The following is a 9,613-nucleotide window of genomic DNA, read 5'->3' on the forward strand; positions in this document are numbered from 1 at the left end:
TTAATATTTGCTTTATGTATTTAGGTGCTCCTATGTTGGGTGCTTATGTATTTATAATTGTTATATCTTCTTTTTGGATTGATCCCCTGATCAGTATGTAATGTCCTTCTTTGTCTCTTGTAATAGTCTTTATTTTAAAGTCTGTTTTGTCACATATAAGAATTGCTAACCCTCTTTCTTTTGATTTCCATTTGCATGAAATACCTTTTTCCACCCCCTCACTTTCAGTTGTATGTGTCTTTTAATCTGAAGTGATTCTCTTATAGGCAGCATATATATGTGTCTTATTTTTGTATCCATTCAGCCACTCTATGTCTTTTGACTGGAGCATTTTACATTTAAAATAATCATTGATATTTATATTCTTATTGTCACTTTGTTAATTGGTTTTTGATTATTTTTGTAGTTCTTTCATCTTCCTTTTTTCTTCTTCTGTTATCTTCCCTTGTGATTTGATGACTATCTTTAGTGTTATGTTTCAATTCTTTTTGGTTTTTTTTCTGTGTGTATCTATTACAGATTTTTGTTTTGTGGTTACCATGACATTTATATATAGCAATCTCTCTATATATGTGATTGTTTTAAGTTGCTGATCTCTTAACTTCAATTGCATTTTAACAGCCCTGCATTTGTACTCTCCTGCTCTCATGACTACTGGTTTTGATGTCATGTTTTACATCTAATTGTTTTGTGTTTCAACTGTTTATTGTGGATAGATGATTTTACTACTTTTTTCTTTTAACTTTTCTGCTAGCTTTGTGCATGGATGATTGACTACCTTTATTGTATATTTGCCTTTACTGATGAGCTTTTTCCTTTTGCAATTTTCTAATTATGGGTTTTTTTGGGTTTTTTCATAGAGAAGTTCCTTTAACATATCTTGTTAAGCTGGTTTGGTGTCGCTAAATTATTTTATCTTTTGCTTGTCTGTAAAACTTTTGAGCTCTCCCTCCAATCCAAATGAGAGCCTTGCTGTGTAGAGTATTCTTGGTTGTAGGTTTTTCCTTTCATCACTTTAAATATATTGTGCCACTTCCTTCTTGCCTGCAGTTTCTGCTGAAAAGTCAGCTCATAGCTGTATGGGAGTTCCCTTGTATGTAACTTGTTGCTTTTCCCCTGCTGCTTTGAATATTCTCTCTTTATCTTTAATTTTTGCCATTTTAATTTACAGTGTGTCTTTGTGTGGTTCTCTTTGTGTTGATCCTCTTTGGGACTCTCTTTGCTTTCTGGATTTGGATGTCTCTTCCTTTCTCATATTAGGGAAGTTTCCAGCTATTGTGTTTCCAAATATGTTCTCAGCACCTTTCTCTCTCTCTTCTCCTGGGATCCCTATAATGTGAATATTAATGTGCTAGAAGTTGTTCCAGACATCTCTTAAACTTTCCTTATTTCTTTCCATTCTTTTTTCTTTTTTTCTGTTCAACATCAGTGATTTCCACTACTCTGTCTTCCAGCTTGCTTGTCCATTTCTCTGTATCATTTAGTTTACTGCTGATTTCTTCTAGTGTAATTTTTATTTCAATTATTGTATTCTTCATTTCTGTCTGGTTGTTCTTTCTATTTTCTAACTCTTTGTTAAAAACATCTAACTCCTCACTCTGTGGTCCATTCTTCTCCTGAGTTCTTTGATCATCTTTACAATCATTACCCTATACTCTTTCTTGGGTAGATTGCCTATCTCTCCTTCACTTAGTTCTTCTTCTGTGGCTTTGTCTTGTTCTTTCATTTGGAACGTGTTCCTCTGTCACCTCATTTTGCCTAACTTGCTGTTTTTATTTTTATGTATCTGGTAGGTTGGTTATGTTTCCCAACCTTGTAGAAGTGGTCTTTTGTAGGGGATGTCCTATGCATCCCAGGAGTTCACTCGCCTCTCATCACCAGATCTATTCTCCCTATGTGGGCTGTGTGGGTCCTTTTGTTGTGGTGGGCTGACTACTGTGGGCAGTCTGGTAGGCTTAGTTAGCCCTCAGTCTATTTGATTCCATTTTCTTTTCCACTGTGAACAATGCTGCAACAAATGCCCTAGAATATATGTCCTTATGTCTAGTGATTTTATTTCTATAGGATGGATTTCCAGAAGTGGGATTGTTAGGTCAAAGAGCATAAGCGTTTTCAATTTTAGTGATAGCACTAGATGGCTATCAAAAATTGTTGTGATACTTTACATTTCAACCAGCAATGTAGGAGAATACTGTTTCTCTGTGTCCATATCAGGAGTAAGAGTTTCAGCTTTTGATTTTTTTGCTCATCAGAAAGGGATACAGTGATTTTTAGTTATTATGTAACATTTATTTCCATGCCTGATAGTGAGTTTGAACATCTTATCATGTTGCTGGCCATTTGGATTTGCTCCTCTGTGGATTTTTTAAATTAATTTGATTTGTCCACTTTTCTGTGATGACTGTCATTTTCTTATGACATTTGTGAGCTCTGTTTCCATATTTTGAGTATTAATTTTATATCATACACATTAGAAATATTTTTCCTTGGGCTATTGTTTACTATTTTTTTTTGTGGGATCTTTTACTGTTCAAATAGCTCATGTTTTTTTTGCAATTTTTCATGACCATATATACCTATTTTTTCTTTTCTAGCTTCTATATCCTCAATCTTAGATAAGAATGTGTTCTTTGTCCTTATTCAATATATATTGTGTTTTAATATGCTCAGGCTGCCACAACAAAATACCATAGACTGGATGGCTTAAACAACAGAAATTTATTTCTCATGGCTCTGGAAGCTAGGAAGTCCAAGATCAAGGTGCCAGCAAATTTAGTTTCTGGTTAGGGCTTTCTTCCTGGCTTGTAAACTTTATTATCCAATTAAAATTTTAATTATCTAATTAAAAATTAATTATCCAATTAAACAATAACCATTGGTATTCAAAATGGAATTACATGAGCTTTATATATTGATTTTTGGAGAAGTGGTACTTTTATGAAATCAACCCTTTATTTATTTTATATTTCCCTTCTTATTTCTTGTGCTTTCTTATGAAATGTACCTTTTAAAAACCTGTTAATGCTTAAATCCTCTGATATAGTACTGCAGTCTCTTGTCTGCAAAAATTCTTCTTATCCCTGCATCATAGAGACACCCCTATTAAGAGATGGTATTGGTTATGTGGCTTGCGTTTACCCATAGAATATGGTAGAAGTGACACACTGTGACTGCCAACCTTAAACTTTAGGAGCCCTGTCAACTTCTGCTTTTTCTCCTTTGGAAGCCAGCTGCCATTTAAAGGAGCTTGAGCTGGACCACAGAAGGGACAAAGACCATGTAAACAGAGGGAGGCTTAGTCAGACCCCAGCCTTGCCAGCTATTCCAGTTAGGGCACCAGACATATGAGTGAAGCTGTTTTACTAATTTTTTTTTTTTTTTTTTTTTGGTACGCGGTCCTCTCACTGCTGTGACCTCTCTCGCTGCGGAGCACAGGCTCCGGACGCGCAGGCTCAGCGGCCATGGCTCACGGGCCCAGCCGCTCCGCGGCATGTGGGATCTTCCTGGACCGGGGCACGAACCCGTGTCCCCTGCATCGGCAGGTGGACTCTCAACCACTGCGCCACCAGGGAAGCCCTTCTTGTACTTTTTGTGTTCTGTATGGTTAAGATTTTTTTTTTTTCCTTTTTATGTGCTTCATTTTTTATGTATTTGTCACTAATTGAAACCAAACCCACCCTGTCCCCCTTGGTGAATATCTGATCTCCATGTATTCAACAACATTCTTGTTCCAAAAATCCCATTATCTGGACAATATCTTTCCAGTTGTCTTCCGTCCTGCTCTAACTGGGACTGGTTGCTTGCCTAGCTGTGTCTACACCTGCTGTCTTGATAGCTTCCCTCCAGTTACCTAGCAGTTTCCCTTGACTTTTTGCCTGGGTCCCATGTCTTCTCTTTCTCACATCAATCAATCCTTTGTGCTCTTGGCTCATATTTCTCAGCAATTATTGCAGAAAGGGTACACAAAGGGTAAATTATTTTCAGATTTTTGCATATAAAATATCTTTGTTTTACTTTCACATTTAGTTAATATGACTTAAAAAAGAGAATTTTAGGTTGAAGTCATTTTCTTTCAGAATTTTGAGGGAACTCCTCCATTGTCTTTAGCTTTTAGCTGAGAATCCCGATGACATTCTGATTGTTATTACTTTGTAAGTAACTCGTTTCCCACCTCCCCACCCCCACCCCAAGCATCTTCTCTTTGTCCTCAGTGTCCTGAATTTTGTGCCTTATTGTGGCTCTATTATCATGTATTACTCTGGGTGTTTGGTAGGCCCATTCAGTCTAGAAAATATGTTCTTCACTTCTGGGAAATTTTCTTGACTCTTTTCATTGATAATTTTCTGTTTATCAGAATAAACTGGAATTCCTTTACATGGATATCAGCTTCCTAAACTCATCTTCTAATTTTATTATCTTTCTCTGCTGTTTTCCATCTTTGTCATTTTGCTTTACTTTCTGGAAGAGTTCTTCAACAATATCTTCCAAATTTAATATTCAAATTTTCAATTCTACAGTTATATTTTTAATACCCAGAAACATTTTATTGTTCCCCCCAAATTACTTTTTGTAGTTTCCTGTTCTTACTTCATGATTACTCTAACTTTAAAAAACCTCTTGGGACTTCCCTGGTGGCCCAGTGGGTAAGATTCTGTGCTCCCAATGCAGGGGGCCCGGGTTTGATCTGTGGTTTGGGAACAGATCCCACATGCATGCCTCAACTAAGAGCCTGCATGCCGCAACTAAGAAACCCACATACTGCAACTAAAGATCCCACACGCCGCAACAAAGATCCCAGGTACTGCAACTAAGACCAAATGCAGCCGAAATTAAAAAAAAAAAAAAAAAGGTCTCTCTGAGGTTATCAATGATAGCATTATGTTTCAAGTGTTTTTCTCCCTGCATAGCTTTCTGTTTCTTCTACATTGCTTTTTAAGAAAATCTGTTTGTTTTAGTCTGTCTTTCATAATAGGTGATTTCCTAAAAAATCTAGTGATGCTTGGTTGTCTGCTGGATTAAAAAGGGAATTTAAAGCCCCACTGTGTGGGTAGGACTTGCTAACTTTGGTTTTCACTATAGGATAATATGAGTGGACTGTTGCACTGCCAGTGTCTTTAGATATTTCCTCTTGGGTTGAGGATATTCTTCAGAAAAATATCCTATGGTCTCTTTCTTGGGGGTATAGGCCTGTATCCTAGTTTTCTTAATTCAGTGCTTCTCAACATTTTTTAAGTCACAACATACATAATTTTCTATCATAAACTGGTGAAAAATCAATGAAGCTGTTGTACCTGGAATGACTGCTCTGGGGGCTGTAGCTGCCCAGACCCCCTGTGGCCATTCCATGTGCCTGTGAGCTTATTAAGAATTCTTTCTCTCTCTTTTTAAAAAACTGTATTTCCCCCCCACACACCCGCCCTCCGACTCCATCTAGAACCAAGGCCCAGGCAGGCACATAACTGTCCTGGCTCATCCAGGAGGGTGTCATCCTTTTATGCAGGCATGTCTAATATGACCCCCACCCTGCTTTTCCCCCAGGCTTTCATCCCCCTCTTCCCCTCGACCCCCATGTGCCTTAAGTCCCAGGGATCGGCAGATATCTGGTAAACCCCAGCTCCAGTGCTTTCTTAACCCTCTGGATATGCCTTTTTTAATCCTTCTAGTCTCTGGGGAATTCTCTTCCTTTCCCACCAGCTCGGATGCATCTTTTAAAAATCCACCCTTTTAATGATATGCTGTATGGAGATATTTTGCTGAGTATCTTGCTGGCCATGTGGCTGGAAAAAGAATTCCTGACCACCAGTTGACATTGAGGTTTGGAGATGACAGGCACCTCTCTCAGGGTCACACAGTGGGATCCTGCAGGAAAAGGGCTGCTTATTTTGATGTGACCAACTTTTGTTCAGTTTCTCTAAGTGTGCTATACTCAACAGATGCTGTGGGACACAAAGGTAGGTACAATCAATCAGTCTCTTTTTTCAAGGAAGCTTGCACTCTAACAAGTGAGAAAACTGGGGTGCAAGAAGAGATGTGTAGAAGGATGTGCTGAGTGGAAGAGGTCGGCTCTAAATTGCTCCAGCAAGTTGAGGTATGGATGGCTGTCTCTCAGGAGATGGCTTTGCCTGTGTCTGGGCAGTTCTCAGTGTGAGGGAGGCTTTCCTTTATCTGAGCTGAAATCTGCTTCCCCTGATCCCAGCTCTGCCCTCAAGGCCATGTTGAATAAACCTAGCCTTGCAGACTTTGAAGATATTTATAGTTAGCCTGTGGTGGTTTGTTTTTGGCTGCCTCTCAGTCTCTTCTCTGGGAGAATTCCCCAGGTTGTGGGACTTAGTGGGAGACTGGGAGTTAGGGGAAGTTTCTTTCTTTCCCAACATGGTATCTGAAATGTGCCAAGTCCTCTCCAGGACCTTGGCAGCTCTAGATCAGTCTGTGACCAAGGCTGGGTTAGTTGGAGGATCTCACTCTGGACTGTGAACCTGGAGGAAGTGCTGCAATATGCAGCAATGAGTCATTGATTACTGAGCAATTGTAGTGGAGGTAAGAGTTCAGAGAAGGCAGCAGTGGAACCAGTAGTGCCAACATTGCTGTCCCAACTAGACTGTCCCCTGGGGCTGCATTTGAGACAGGAAAGGGGCAGGGCACAACCTTTAAAAGAATGACATAGCCGTGGAGGACACAACATAAACTGGTTAGAACTAACTAGGTCCAAGATGGCAGACGAATTGACTTCCACTAGACCTTGAGCCTCAGTATACGCTCAAGCTAAGTGACATCAGCAAGCTAAATAACACACTCACTGGTGCCATGACAGTTCCGAGGACTATCATAAAAGGCCAAAAAGTGGGTGGAGGGCCCAATTCCTGGACATCCGCGCCCCTTCCCCAAAATAATTGGAATAATCCTCTCACTGGTTAGCCTATGAAATTACCCAACCCTATAAAAACTGACAATCCCATCCCCTGGGGCATCTTGCCTTCCGAGATGGCCCACACTGTCTATGGAGTGTGCATTTCCCTGAATAAGCCTTTCACTTTACTATGGCTTGCTCTTGAATTCTTTCCTGCATGAAGCCAAGAACCGACACTTGGTGGCAGTCCCAGGGACTCACCTGAGACCTGGAATGTGACCATCTTCTCCAGTCCCACTTTCTTTCCTGCAGCACGTTGGCTGCATCACTTGCTGCCCAGTCTCTCTGTTTCAGTCTCTTTTCCAAGCCTAGTTCCCAAGCCTTCCAGTCATTTCTGTTGTTTACCAATAGGTTCTTTCTTGCCTAACCCACAGTTGATTTTTATTATTGCCAAGAACTAAGGCTGATACAAAAACTGTCTTATTCCCCACATCCTCCTTACCACCCCCAAGTCTTCTGTTTTCTAAACCCAACAGTTACTTTCTAGATCCTTCACTATTTAAGTGGTGTCCCTGTAAGCAGGGTTAGAGCTGAGCACTGCTCCAAATGGGGTCTGATCAGGAGCTGGTACATGGGGGACTCTCAGTAACCTTGATCTTTGTACCATAGTGACATGGTCTACTCTACATCCTGAAATGTCACCAATAGGATTGCTATTTCTTCTTCTTAGGGGAAGCCTGAGAAAGTGTGGGCAGAGGGGTATGAAGGTGCTCTTCCTTCTGCATAATAGTATGATTTGAATTTTCACAACTGAAATGCAAGACTTCACATTAAATTTTCTCTTGTTCATTTTAGTCCATTGTTCCATCTGTGAAATAACTTTGAATTGTCTTTCATCTTTACATCTTCCAAGTTCTGCACTGTGGCCGCCATGCAGTGGCAGGAATGAATGACTTGTTAGACATTAACTATTTGAGGAGAACATCTAGATTGTTTATGCCCACTCTGTCTTCCTTCCACAAGGTTCCTGAGAGAAATGTCCCTGCAAGGAACACTTGCAAATGACAATAAATGCACTTCATCATTGTCTGGGCCTGTGCCCAACACCAGCTACACTTTCTCCCTGAAGTGTGGCATTCTAATACAGGAATATTGGATCATGAGTCTTAGGTAACAAATCATCCTATAATTTTGCAGGCAGTCAAATGAAACTAAAAGGTCTGTAGTTTCGGAACTTTCCTTGTTTATGGGTCAGCCCAAACTGGGGAAGCCCTCCTAGGCAAGTCCTCTTTTAATTCCTTGGTTGTAATGAATGGGAATTTTGAGAACCCAAGTATCTGAGGTTGGTCAAGGGGTTTCACTTACTAACTAAAACTAACACTTTCCCTGTTAGTTTTAATGCCTGCTGTTGCTGCCCTGTCCTTCCCCCCTTCCCTGGGGCTTGCCAGCAATCAGAATGCGCTCTCAGGTTTAAAAAGAGCTCACTCCATAGTGAAGGAGAGGACAGAGGCTTGTCCAGGGCCTGCCCTGAAGCCAGTGTTATCCCTTGACTGACTATTCCTGGGGGAAGGGGTGAGAATGTTTTGAATTCTTTTATTATGGCCCTCAGGGCAGACGTTAGGGGTTGAAGATGACATCCAAACACAACCTTCTTTTATTTTTATTTGAAACACTGATAGACAAGTTTTCCATGATTTCTTTTTAGAAACATAGCCAGCAGGACTTCTAAACAAAAGGGACACTGAGTGGTAGGTTTGCAGATGCTTCATGCTTTCTGTCTCACTGCACATGTGCAATCGGTTTTTTGGAAGGGTCACAGTGGCCTTGGTGGACCTTATGGAAGAACAATAGACAATGACAACCATTGATCTAAATTTACTTCCCTGGAGAAGGAGAAGACTTTTGCGTGGAAGTGTCAGGGGGAATCAGGCTCTGTGTTGGGGATTTTCCAGAGGGTCTTTCAAAATACAACTTGTTTCACTTAAGGAAATATGTCTCCGTTTGGCATGTGTTTTATTTTCTGTAATTTATCAATCATTATTTCTGGTGAATCTGATGACACTCTGGACATTTATTCTAAAATTATAAGGTGCAAAATATTTGATCCTAAAGAGAAACTCAGGTAGAGTAGTAGGAGCTTTCTGGCTCTCTTCTATTATGTGTTTATGGACCTAGGCTGTTTGTTGGCACTGGAGATATCATCCGGGTACCTGGCCACAGGCAAGGGCTCATGATTTGGGCTAATTGTCATGACAAGGCTTGTCATGACAAAGGCTAATTGTGGAACCCACATTCTTGGAAACAGTGATTGGTTTCATCTGTGAGGACTGAAGTATGGTCAGAGCCTGGGATTTGTCTATGGACACTGGGAGAGAGAAATCTTCTCTCTCCTTGAGGTTGCTTGGCTGGGGGGAGGGGAGGTGTGTTAGAGCCTCTGGTGGTCACCTTCCTTGTCATGTGGAGAGGGTCTTTGAATAAGGAAGGCTAGAGGATGTCTATTTTTTTTAACATCTTTATTGGAGTATAATTGCTTTACATTGTTGTGTTAGTTTCTGCTGTATAACAAAGTGAATCAGCTGTACGTATACATATATCCCCATATCCTCTACCTCTTGCGTCTCCCTCTCACCCTCCCTATAGCACTCCTCTAGGTGGTCGCAAAGCACAGAGCTAATCTCCCTGTGCTATGTAGCTGCTTCCCACTAGCTGTCCATGCCACTCTCTCACTTTGTCCAAGCTTATGCTTCCCCCTCCATGTGTCCTCAA

Source organism: Pseudorca crassidens, chromosome 12 (assembly GCF_039906515.1).
Source record: "Pseudorca crassidens isolate mPseCra1 chromosome 12, mPseCra1.hap1, whole genome shotgun sequence".
Lineage (NCBI taxonomy): Eukaryota > Metazoa > Chordata > Mammalia > Artiodactyla > Delphinidae > Pseudorca > Pseudorca crassidens.